This window comes from Polypterus senegalus, chromosome 12 (assembly GCF_016835505.1).
Source record: "Polypterus senegalus isolate Bchr_013 chromosome 12, ASM1683550v1, whole genome shotgun sequence".
In the NCBI taxonomy this organism is placed as follows: domain Eukaryota; kingdom Metazoa; phylum Chordata; class Cladistia; order Polypteriformes; family Polypteridae; genus Polypterus; species Polypterus senegalus.
Genome location: NC_053165.1, coordinates 66,236,600 through 66,245,920, shown reverse-complemented (window position 1 = coordinate 66,245,920; position 9,321 = coordinate 66,236,600).

Below are 9,321 nucleotides of genomic sequence, written 5' to 3'. Positions count from 1 at the left end.
TTTCATTTTTGTTATTCTGCAGAACTTGACAGAAATGTTCATTTTAAGACCTTACATATATGATATGAGGTTAACTAAGGGTTGAATAATAATTTTCTGTGGCATGGTTGCTTTGCTTTAATTACATATACTTTTCTGAATGTAAAATCAATACGCCCATTCCCTCTGCAATGGCCATTTTTAGGGATTCCAAAAGAAACAAAAGGCCAATTTAGCTTTGTTTTTGTAAAGTTCTAGATTGGCCTTCACTTTTGAAAAACAAACTGACTTTCTCAGCTGGAGTCTCTTTGTGCCAATTGAGACTTATTTTGCACTGCTTAACCCTCTCTTGTCAGGTTTGGTTTGAATCCAGTTCACAATGTGTTTATTTTTCTGAAAGCTCTCCAATTAAGGTGTCACCTCTTGAATTTTTCTCCTCTGTCCGCAACACATCTTTAATGTGCATTAGGACTGTTCACATGTTTTGTACTTTTCACGATGGAATTTACTTTTGACTGCCATTATGGGACAAATGACAATGCATTTATTTATGTAAGGTGCCATCTTTATGAGATAAACATGAATTTTGATTTTTAGGTGGAAATGAACATAGCCAAATTAAGTGGGATTGTACCTCTGATGAGATTGTCAGTTCTCCCACCTCAGAGTTCAGTTACCAGTCTAAACTCTGTCTCTCCAGACTTGAAATGTTTTCCTTGTACTCACTTGTTTTTTTCCTCCAGTTATATATTGGATCAGTGCAAAATGATGCGGTCAATCCTTAGAGAGCACGTGGTTCACTTTATTTATGTGGGTTTGGTAACTTTAGTATATATAATATTTTCTTTGAAAACATGCAGTCTAAGTTAAATACCTTGACTCCCTAAATAGCAGTGGTACATCAGGTAAGGTCATTTTTATTTATTAAATAAAATGAAATTGTATATTTTAAATTTTTGTTTATTATGGCACCAGAGAGTGATGGTGTGTTGCTAATTGGACTGACATAAAAGTAATATTACTTTACTTTGAACATATTACAATATTACTACTACTGCATCTCCTTAATGAGTGTATGTTAACTCATATTACAAAATGCTACCTGGCCTACGAGTAACTGAGGCCTGTACAACTAAAATGAAAAACAGATCTGTGCTATCTGTTCCACAAGTTCCATATAGTAATAGGTGCTCACCAAATTTTCAAAACTCAGAACTAGTACAGCTTCTAGGGTCTCAGATGAGTTTGCAGTAAACATAAGGACTTGCATTTGACAAATGTTGAAGAAACCATTGTGGTAGAAATTTACCATCGTATTAAATAAAGAAACAAACATCCTCTTAACAGGACAAATCAGTTATCAGGCAGGGGAAGAGATGTTCATCGTATCTTTTAATTATTCCTCAGCAAAATGCCTTGGAGGGAGCACTCCTCAAAAGCGGTCCGTTACAGCATGTTCAGAATGATCAGAGAAACAAAGGATAGAGGTTCATTTTATAAATTGGTGAATTTATATACAGTGTCAACCAGTGTAAACATTTACTCTGGTTGGTTTACACCAAAATGGCTTCTATAAAATGAAAGTCTTATTATACCAGTAACAGCGCACTGCACAATAACGTGCAGTGAATCCACTTCACTTGACCATTCCTAGTTTCCTCTTCTTTCTCTGTATGTTTAGCATTCATTTGCTCAGAGGTTGATGTGCCTGCTGCTTCCTGAGCTGTCCTCCTTTTCTCCACACTAGCGGCCGCCGCCTTCTCTTCTTTCATCAGCAGCATCTTTTCACATTAAAACTGAGTTTGTTTTTGTGTTGCAATAACTTAGTACATTTTTCTTAATTTTTCATTTAAGCTGGCACTTAAGTGTTCAATCTACCTCAAGAATGATTTAAGATATGAAGAGGTAGGGGAAGTGACGGTGAAGTTGGTAGGGATGAGAACAGCACCCCTGCTGACTGCTGCCGAGAGCAGATTCTACAATAAAATAACAATAAAAAGAGAAATAACCTTGGCGGTCAATCATCACCCCGAAAGTGGACAGTAGATGTCACATAGTATATGTGTACCAAATTTCACATCAAATGGTTTGCGAGCTGCAGATTTTTTAAAATCCTGGACAGACAAATGGACAGCCACGGTAAGGTATTATATATCAAAATTCTGTTTTTTCTTACACCTTTTGCCACCCTTGAGATTTCTGTGCATAATAACAATTGTCCATTCTGGTTGTTCACAGGACATCTGCTGATTTCTTCGTCACCTTTCAGTACATTTTGTTGTTCACTTGACCCCTGTCTGGCTTCCTGATATGCTTGCAAAGGTTCCTGACATTTATTAACCCTCTATGCCATTTCTTTAAGATGAAAGCTATTTTACTCTCCAATTATTCTTCCACACCATTCAGTCCATCAGACTCATTTGGTTGCCTTATATTAAAGTTGTCAAGCTATCTCATCCGGATACTTTATAATAGTTGTCTAGATTTTCTTGGTACTTTGTTCCTGATTCCCTTGACACTTTGTATCAGGATGTGTGTTTCCTTGCTTCGGTCTTAATTCCACTTCCTCTTTATTACCATCTTTACTTTAAAGTATAAGATTCTATATTTAACTGAAAGAAATCTTCTGGATCAGTTTTATTGATGCCTTTTGAGAATTTGATAAGTTTGATTAGGTCCTTAGTCGGCCTTCTCTGTTCAAGACTACTAAGGTTTAATTTTCCTTAGTCTGTAAATTTTATTACCATCTTACCAAATACAGTACTGCTTTTCTTTTTACTTTCCTTTAACAACAGGAATATTATATAAATGTAAACCCTAAAGTCTGTTTTACACACTGCATCACCCAGTATGATATTTTAATTATTGTTTTTCTCTGCATGTACAACTTAAATGTTACTGTATTTATCTGCACTTTCCAAGTATTGTCCCAGTTTTGAATGTGTTCCCAGGTGGCCAATATAAATTGAAAATGAATTTTTGCTTAGCTCAGCATTTTGCCACGAGAGTTTATATATGACTGAGGTTTGTGATAATACTTTAAAATATAAATATTTCTTCCATCCAGATAACTTAGATTGCTGGTTCACAGCACCTTTAGATGTTTGCTCACAGAACAGTCATGGCTGCTGTGACTACTACTTCTGACTGGTGACTTTCGCTAATAAAGAACCTGTTGAACATTAGAACTGGCCATTTAACCCAGCATGCCCCCCAATCCTATTTACCAAATTTCTCCAAAATAACAACTTCTTCACAACTTGGTAATTTATTATTTCATATGTCTGTAATTCTCTTGACTGAAGAAAAACAGCATCTGTGTGACCTTTGCCCCTAACAATAAGTTTCCAGCTGTCACCCCATGTTTATGTTGAAGACATTAACAGCTTGCATCCACTGTACTAGTTTTCTTGATAATTTGTCATCCTTCTATCATCTTAGCTACCTGTGTTTGCTTATACTGAAAAGGTTCAAGTCCTCCTTTTCTCTTCATAGCTCATACCTCTTAGTCCTGAATCATCCCAGTCACTCCTCTCTGGCTTTCCTCCAGTGCTTCTGTGTCTTTTTTGGTAATACAAAGACTAACACTGAACACTGTCCTCCAGTTGAGGCCTCACTAGTGTATTATACAACTTCAGTATAACGTCCCTTCCCTTCACTTCTACTCCACATTACCGGGGCTCTACTGTATATAACTTAACATTCTGTTAGCCTTTTTGATCATTTCTGTTCACTGCCTTGGTGTTGATAGTGCCAGGTGACCCTTTAATCGATTAGCCATTGGCTTATGCTACTGGTTTGTCATTTGTAGAACATACTCCGATGTTGCGGATTGCACCAATTATGGATTTCTCCTTTGACCGTGGACAACATGCTGACAACAGCACAGTCCACAAAACCGTTCCAGTAGCTCATCTCTGGCCTTAGTGTTGCACTGCTATGGAGACCAAAGCTACACACAGTAGTCTAGACGTGGCTTCACTATTGAGGTTTAAAACTTGATCATGACCTCTCTTGACTTGTACTCCATGCCTCCTGCTGTATAGCATAGTATCCTTTAAGCTTCTCTGCAGTCTGGATTTCTCACCAAGTATATTTTGAAGCTGCAAGTCTCATATTGTGTGCTCAAACATTTGTCTTTTCAGATATGTAATAGTTCAGCTGTAGATGTTGAAGTGTCTAGCGGTGGTCACTACCGATGCAGTCTACATAAAATCAAAGTAGTCTCAAAGTTTGCGTCATTGTGTGTCCCCGAGGAGCAACTTGATTTGTCTATTTACTTGTCGCTTATTTTTTTTAATGTACAAATGGGCCATTAAAGAAAAGTCCAGAGGGGTTGACGGTTTCTTGTCAGAAGCATGTGTAGTATTGCTCACAGAAAGAATCCGACTGAAGTGTAGTTGGCTGTCTCATGTATATCTTCATAGGAGCTTCCATGAAAACCATAGGTGAGACCTTAACCAGGTCAAAGATGGACAGAACTAAATAAACATTTAGAGTAAGGCCCAGCCGCACACTGTCATCTCTAATAAATGAGCTTTGGAGGGCCTGCTGACCAGGTGTTGACTCACTAGTGTCGTAATGCATTACTTTGCTGATAAGCAGTTGCACAAGCAGCATCCTGTACAATAAAAAGCAGGTCTGTGTGACCATTTTTAAAACTCTGTATCATAAATAACTGTAAAGTTTGTACTGTGTAGCTCTGAATGCTACCTGACATCCTCTGTATGCAACCACACTTGGTTATCGACCATTGAAGTTTACCCTCACGCTCTACTATTCCAGTATGTGGAGTCAAGTGTCCGAGTGACAGTCTGCCAAAACTAAAAAGCATTTATTTACGGTGGAGTGTGCAAGCGGAAGACATTCTTCATCTGTACTGGACCTGCAGGGTACCACAACCCCATACACTGCTATATGGCCTGTTCGTGTTTAGATTATTTACCAAGGATATCCCATTTCATCACATCGGAATGTGTTTCTGGCCATGTCTAAAATGGTTGCATTTGTTCACGCACTAATCCCTTTAACTAGAAATAACTTGAGTCTTGCTTGGCAGCATCAAGAATATGGTGGCTACCTGATGAATATGGCAGGGCCCACTCATTCACTCCAGGCCAGTCACCCCATGTGGCATTTGAGATGGAGCGATTGAAGAAAACCTACACAGACATGCGGAGAGCTTGCAAACTCTAAACAGGCCTTGCATTGGAAACGGAAAACAATCCTAGGCTTGTGCTGCTGTCTGTCTGTCTGTCTATCTGTTCTGGCACACTGGAAAAGCTACCGAGGTATTTTTCTGTGACTTTTATTTAGTGTTTTTGCCTTTCGGATTTGGGTTAGTAAAGGTTACACTTTGTCTCGTTTGTCTTTATAGGCCCCTGTAACTTTTATTATTAAACAGTAGAACTTTCTGCCATTTGTTTTCTAAGCCCCTCTCCGCCCAATTTAGGGTTCTGTATATAGAATATATTATAATGATTTACAACTGTTTAAAAAGTAAGAACATACCTCATACTGTTTTTTTTTTTTTTCCTTCAGGTACAGAGATATGAGGAAGAATAAACCGGCGAAGCAGGCTTTCACTTTTATGCATCTGTAGATGTCACACCAAGGTAAAGCAGTAATGCGTATCGTTCTGTAGGCCTGTTTGCTCACAGCACCGACTCCCACAGCTCACACACATTTCAGTAAAACGAAGAAGCCATTGAGGCTGACATTCTCGCCCCTGTACGTTGCAAACTGCCAATTCGGATCATTTAAAGTTCACGTCAAGAAAATCAGTCCGTCTCAATGCACTTCCATTTTATTGTCAGGTGTTCTTTCCTTAGCAAAATTGTTTTTAAGAAAAAAAATTCATTCATTTAGGAGGGAGCAAAAAGTGAACGTGTAACAGTATAATTAAAATCCTTATAATGTCACCCTGCACGTCGTGGTAGGCAGTGTCCGCCCTAGTGTAGTGGAAGTCAGAATTGCTGCTTTATTTCCTGCCTCTGGCTGAATTACTTGATGTGCCAAAGACCCATTACTGAACCCATAAACGACATCATAGAAATTCTTCATGGCATGGTTTATGTGATGATGAACAAGTCATTTGTCACACTGTACAAAGGTTAAAACCTTTGCCTGCTACTTGTAAAGTGCTCGGAGGACAATGTTACATACAGTATGTAAGGTGCTCTATAAATGCATATGGTCACGCGCTTAACCTCCACAGTTGTGTGATTCTGAATGAGTCGCGTCATCTCCTTGTGTTCATACTGCAGCAGCACCTGTCTGTTTAACACCTTGGGATGGCAGCGGCACTGTTTGAAGTCACACATTCTGTTGCCACCACTGACTCCTCACGTATCCCCGGGTGAATCACGTCATCTCAGAGGTGCTGTGCCCTTGAGGGATCTGGAATTCCTTGGACGTGCAGGGCGGTTCAAGCACTTTTGAATATCCTGTCATCAGGCAGGGCCGGCCGGCCTGTATTGGGGGAATTTGCAATCAGGTAGGACTTTTATGTTAGTTTGGATTGGATTCAAAAAAGTGAACCCAAAATGTTTTTGAAATAAATTGTGAAGGTAGACCATGAGCTGGATGCAGACTAAAGGTGTATTAAATATACTTTGGTTTCCCCCCAAACATTTGATTAAGTGAAATGATGGTCACTCTAATTGTGGCAAGATGACATGTTATAAAATAATATGCATACACACACTGGCACACTGTGTCTGTGTGTGTGTGTGTGTGTTGTCGGAGATGGCTGGGGGGTGACCTGGCCAAGACGCCCGGGAGAACCGGAGGAGGTCTCACACCTTCCCCAGACCATGTGGGGGCGACCGCCCTGGTACCTTTGGGGGCCTTGGGTACAGAGACTTGAAGCAACCCTGTAGAGGCCTGTGGTCACCGCCAGGGGGTGCCCCTGTTCCTTTGGAGCCCTGGAAGTGCTGGGGGGAAGAGGAGCAGGGACTCCCAGAATGCTTCTGGGGATGCAGCCTGCACTTCAGCCACACCAGAGATTACCGGAACACAGCTGGAGCACATCTGTGGGAATATAAAAGGGGCCGCCTCCCTTCATTCAAGGCTGGAGTTGGGTGGAAGATGGACGAGGTCTCTGGAGGAGGCAAGGAGGTGGCCTGAAGAGTGAAGGTGCTGTTGAGGGTCTGGACTTTTCAGGGTGATTGGTGCTGCGGCACTGATTTGTATATAGTGTACAATAAACGTGTTGTGGTGCTTAACATCATGTCTACCTGTCTGTGTCCAGGCTGTTCCCCACTGTGTGTGTGTGTATATATATATATATATATATATATATATATATATATATATATATATATATATATATATACTGCGTGTATGTATGTATGTGTATACATATATATATATATATATATATATATATATATATAGTAAGAAAGATGCTATATAGTGCCCGACCCGACACAGATTAGACACCAGAGGCACGTGTAAAATTAAATAAATTTTTATTTTTCTTCAGCTGTGATATGCGTCTTCCCCGTGTCCCACTAGCCCAACACAGTCCCAAGCACACAATAAACACTTTCTTCTCCTCACTCCACCGCTCCTCACCAAGCTTTGTCCTCCTTCCACCCGACTCTCGCCCCTGAATGGTGGTCGCTGGCTCCCTTTATAGTTCACCTGAAAGTGCTCCAGGTGCTTGATCCCTGTTTTCCTGCTTCACTTCTGAGTGTGACGAATTGGCTGCCCACATGGGCTCAGGAGTCTGAAATACAGTGCCCCCTGGCGGTACCTGTGGGACCCAACCGGGCTGCACCAGCTCCAATTCCCAGGATGCCCTGTGGGAACCCTAGACACTGTTCCATCCCAAGGAGGTGGCCAGCTAGCGTTCAGGGGGAAGTATTGCATCGTCCATGGCTGTTCCCCCTTAATATAGTGTGCTGGGGCATCCCGGCTAGGTAAGGACACCAAGCCCCTGTCACAATATGTATAAATATATATAATATGTGTGTGTATATGTATCTATATACAGTATATGTAAAGTTATAGATTTGCTTTGTCTTTTCTTAATGTGGTTGTCATAACTACTATAACTTGTAGACTCTTCTCTGTTTTGAATGAATGCTGATTGGTTTAACAGACCCATTTGTTAAGTTATTGGGTATGAAAGCTTCTCATGATAGGTTTGTTGTCCTAGTCTTTGACTCGAGTAGTACCGTATGAACACTTCCTGTGTGTTTAAGTGCCTCCCCGCTCTCTGAGTGTTTTCTTTTTTTCTTTTAAAGAGGGTGATGGATGGAAATGAAGGCCGTGTCTTTGTGAAGTAAAGGGCAAAACCATTTAGCAGGCGTGCTGCTGAGGGCCTTGACTGGGAGAAACACATTAGCGTTGACCCTGTAAGTAATGCTCCTGTTAGACTGGAGGATCTCTGATGTGAAAATAGCTCACACATGCACCCAGCTCGCCCCCTTTCTCTCAAGACCCTGACTTTAGTGACACTGATGGTAATTACTGGAGTTGAACAGCAGGTCTCTTATGGGCGTTTACTTAAAGTTCAGGGACTCCATGTGAAGAATGAACCAGGATGCCATTGTGACTTGCAGCACGTTCAGATGGGGCTGCACGGACATCCCGGTTAGTCTCTTTGACCCAACAGCTTTTCTCATGCCTGTGGTATCCTTAAAGAATTTTTTTCTTCATCTGTTATTTACCGCTTGTTGTTTGCTGTGATAGTTGAGGGAAACATTTTCACTTTGTTTTTTTTTTTTTAGAGAAAACCGACAACAAATTGTGATACAACAAAATGCAGTGGTTAACACTGAGCAACAGCAAAAACAATATTAAAATGGTAATGGACAAATCTTACTGGTGTTACATAAAAGCACATGTCAGGTATCCAGTTGTATGCTCACAGCACCCACATCAACATGGATAAACATTTTTAAATAAATAAATCTAGTGAGAAGTCGAGCAAAATGACTCCTTTTATTGGCTAACTAGAAAGATTACAATATGCAGGCTGCTGAGGCAACTCAGGCCCCTTCTTCAGACGAGATGTGATACAGAAACTGGAGTTCCCTATGTTTAAATACACACTAGGACCAGTACAGCATTGGAAAACCTGGAAGTGAGTCATCTTAGAAGGGGCCCGAGTTACCTCGACAGTCCTACATAGTGTAATCTTTTTAGTTAGCCAATAAAAGGGGTCTTTTTGATCGACTTCTCACCACGTTCAAAATGGCTGACATGGTACAACACCCTAGTACAGTAAATAAATGATAATAATACATTTGATTTATTTGTAGGCGCCTTTCCAAACACTCAAGGACACCAAACAATCTGAACAACAAGAGCAGTGCATAAAATGGAGTTACG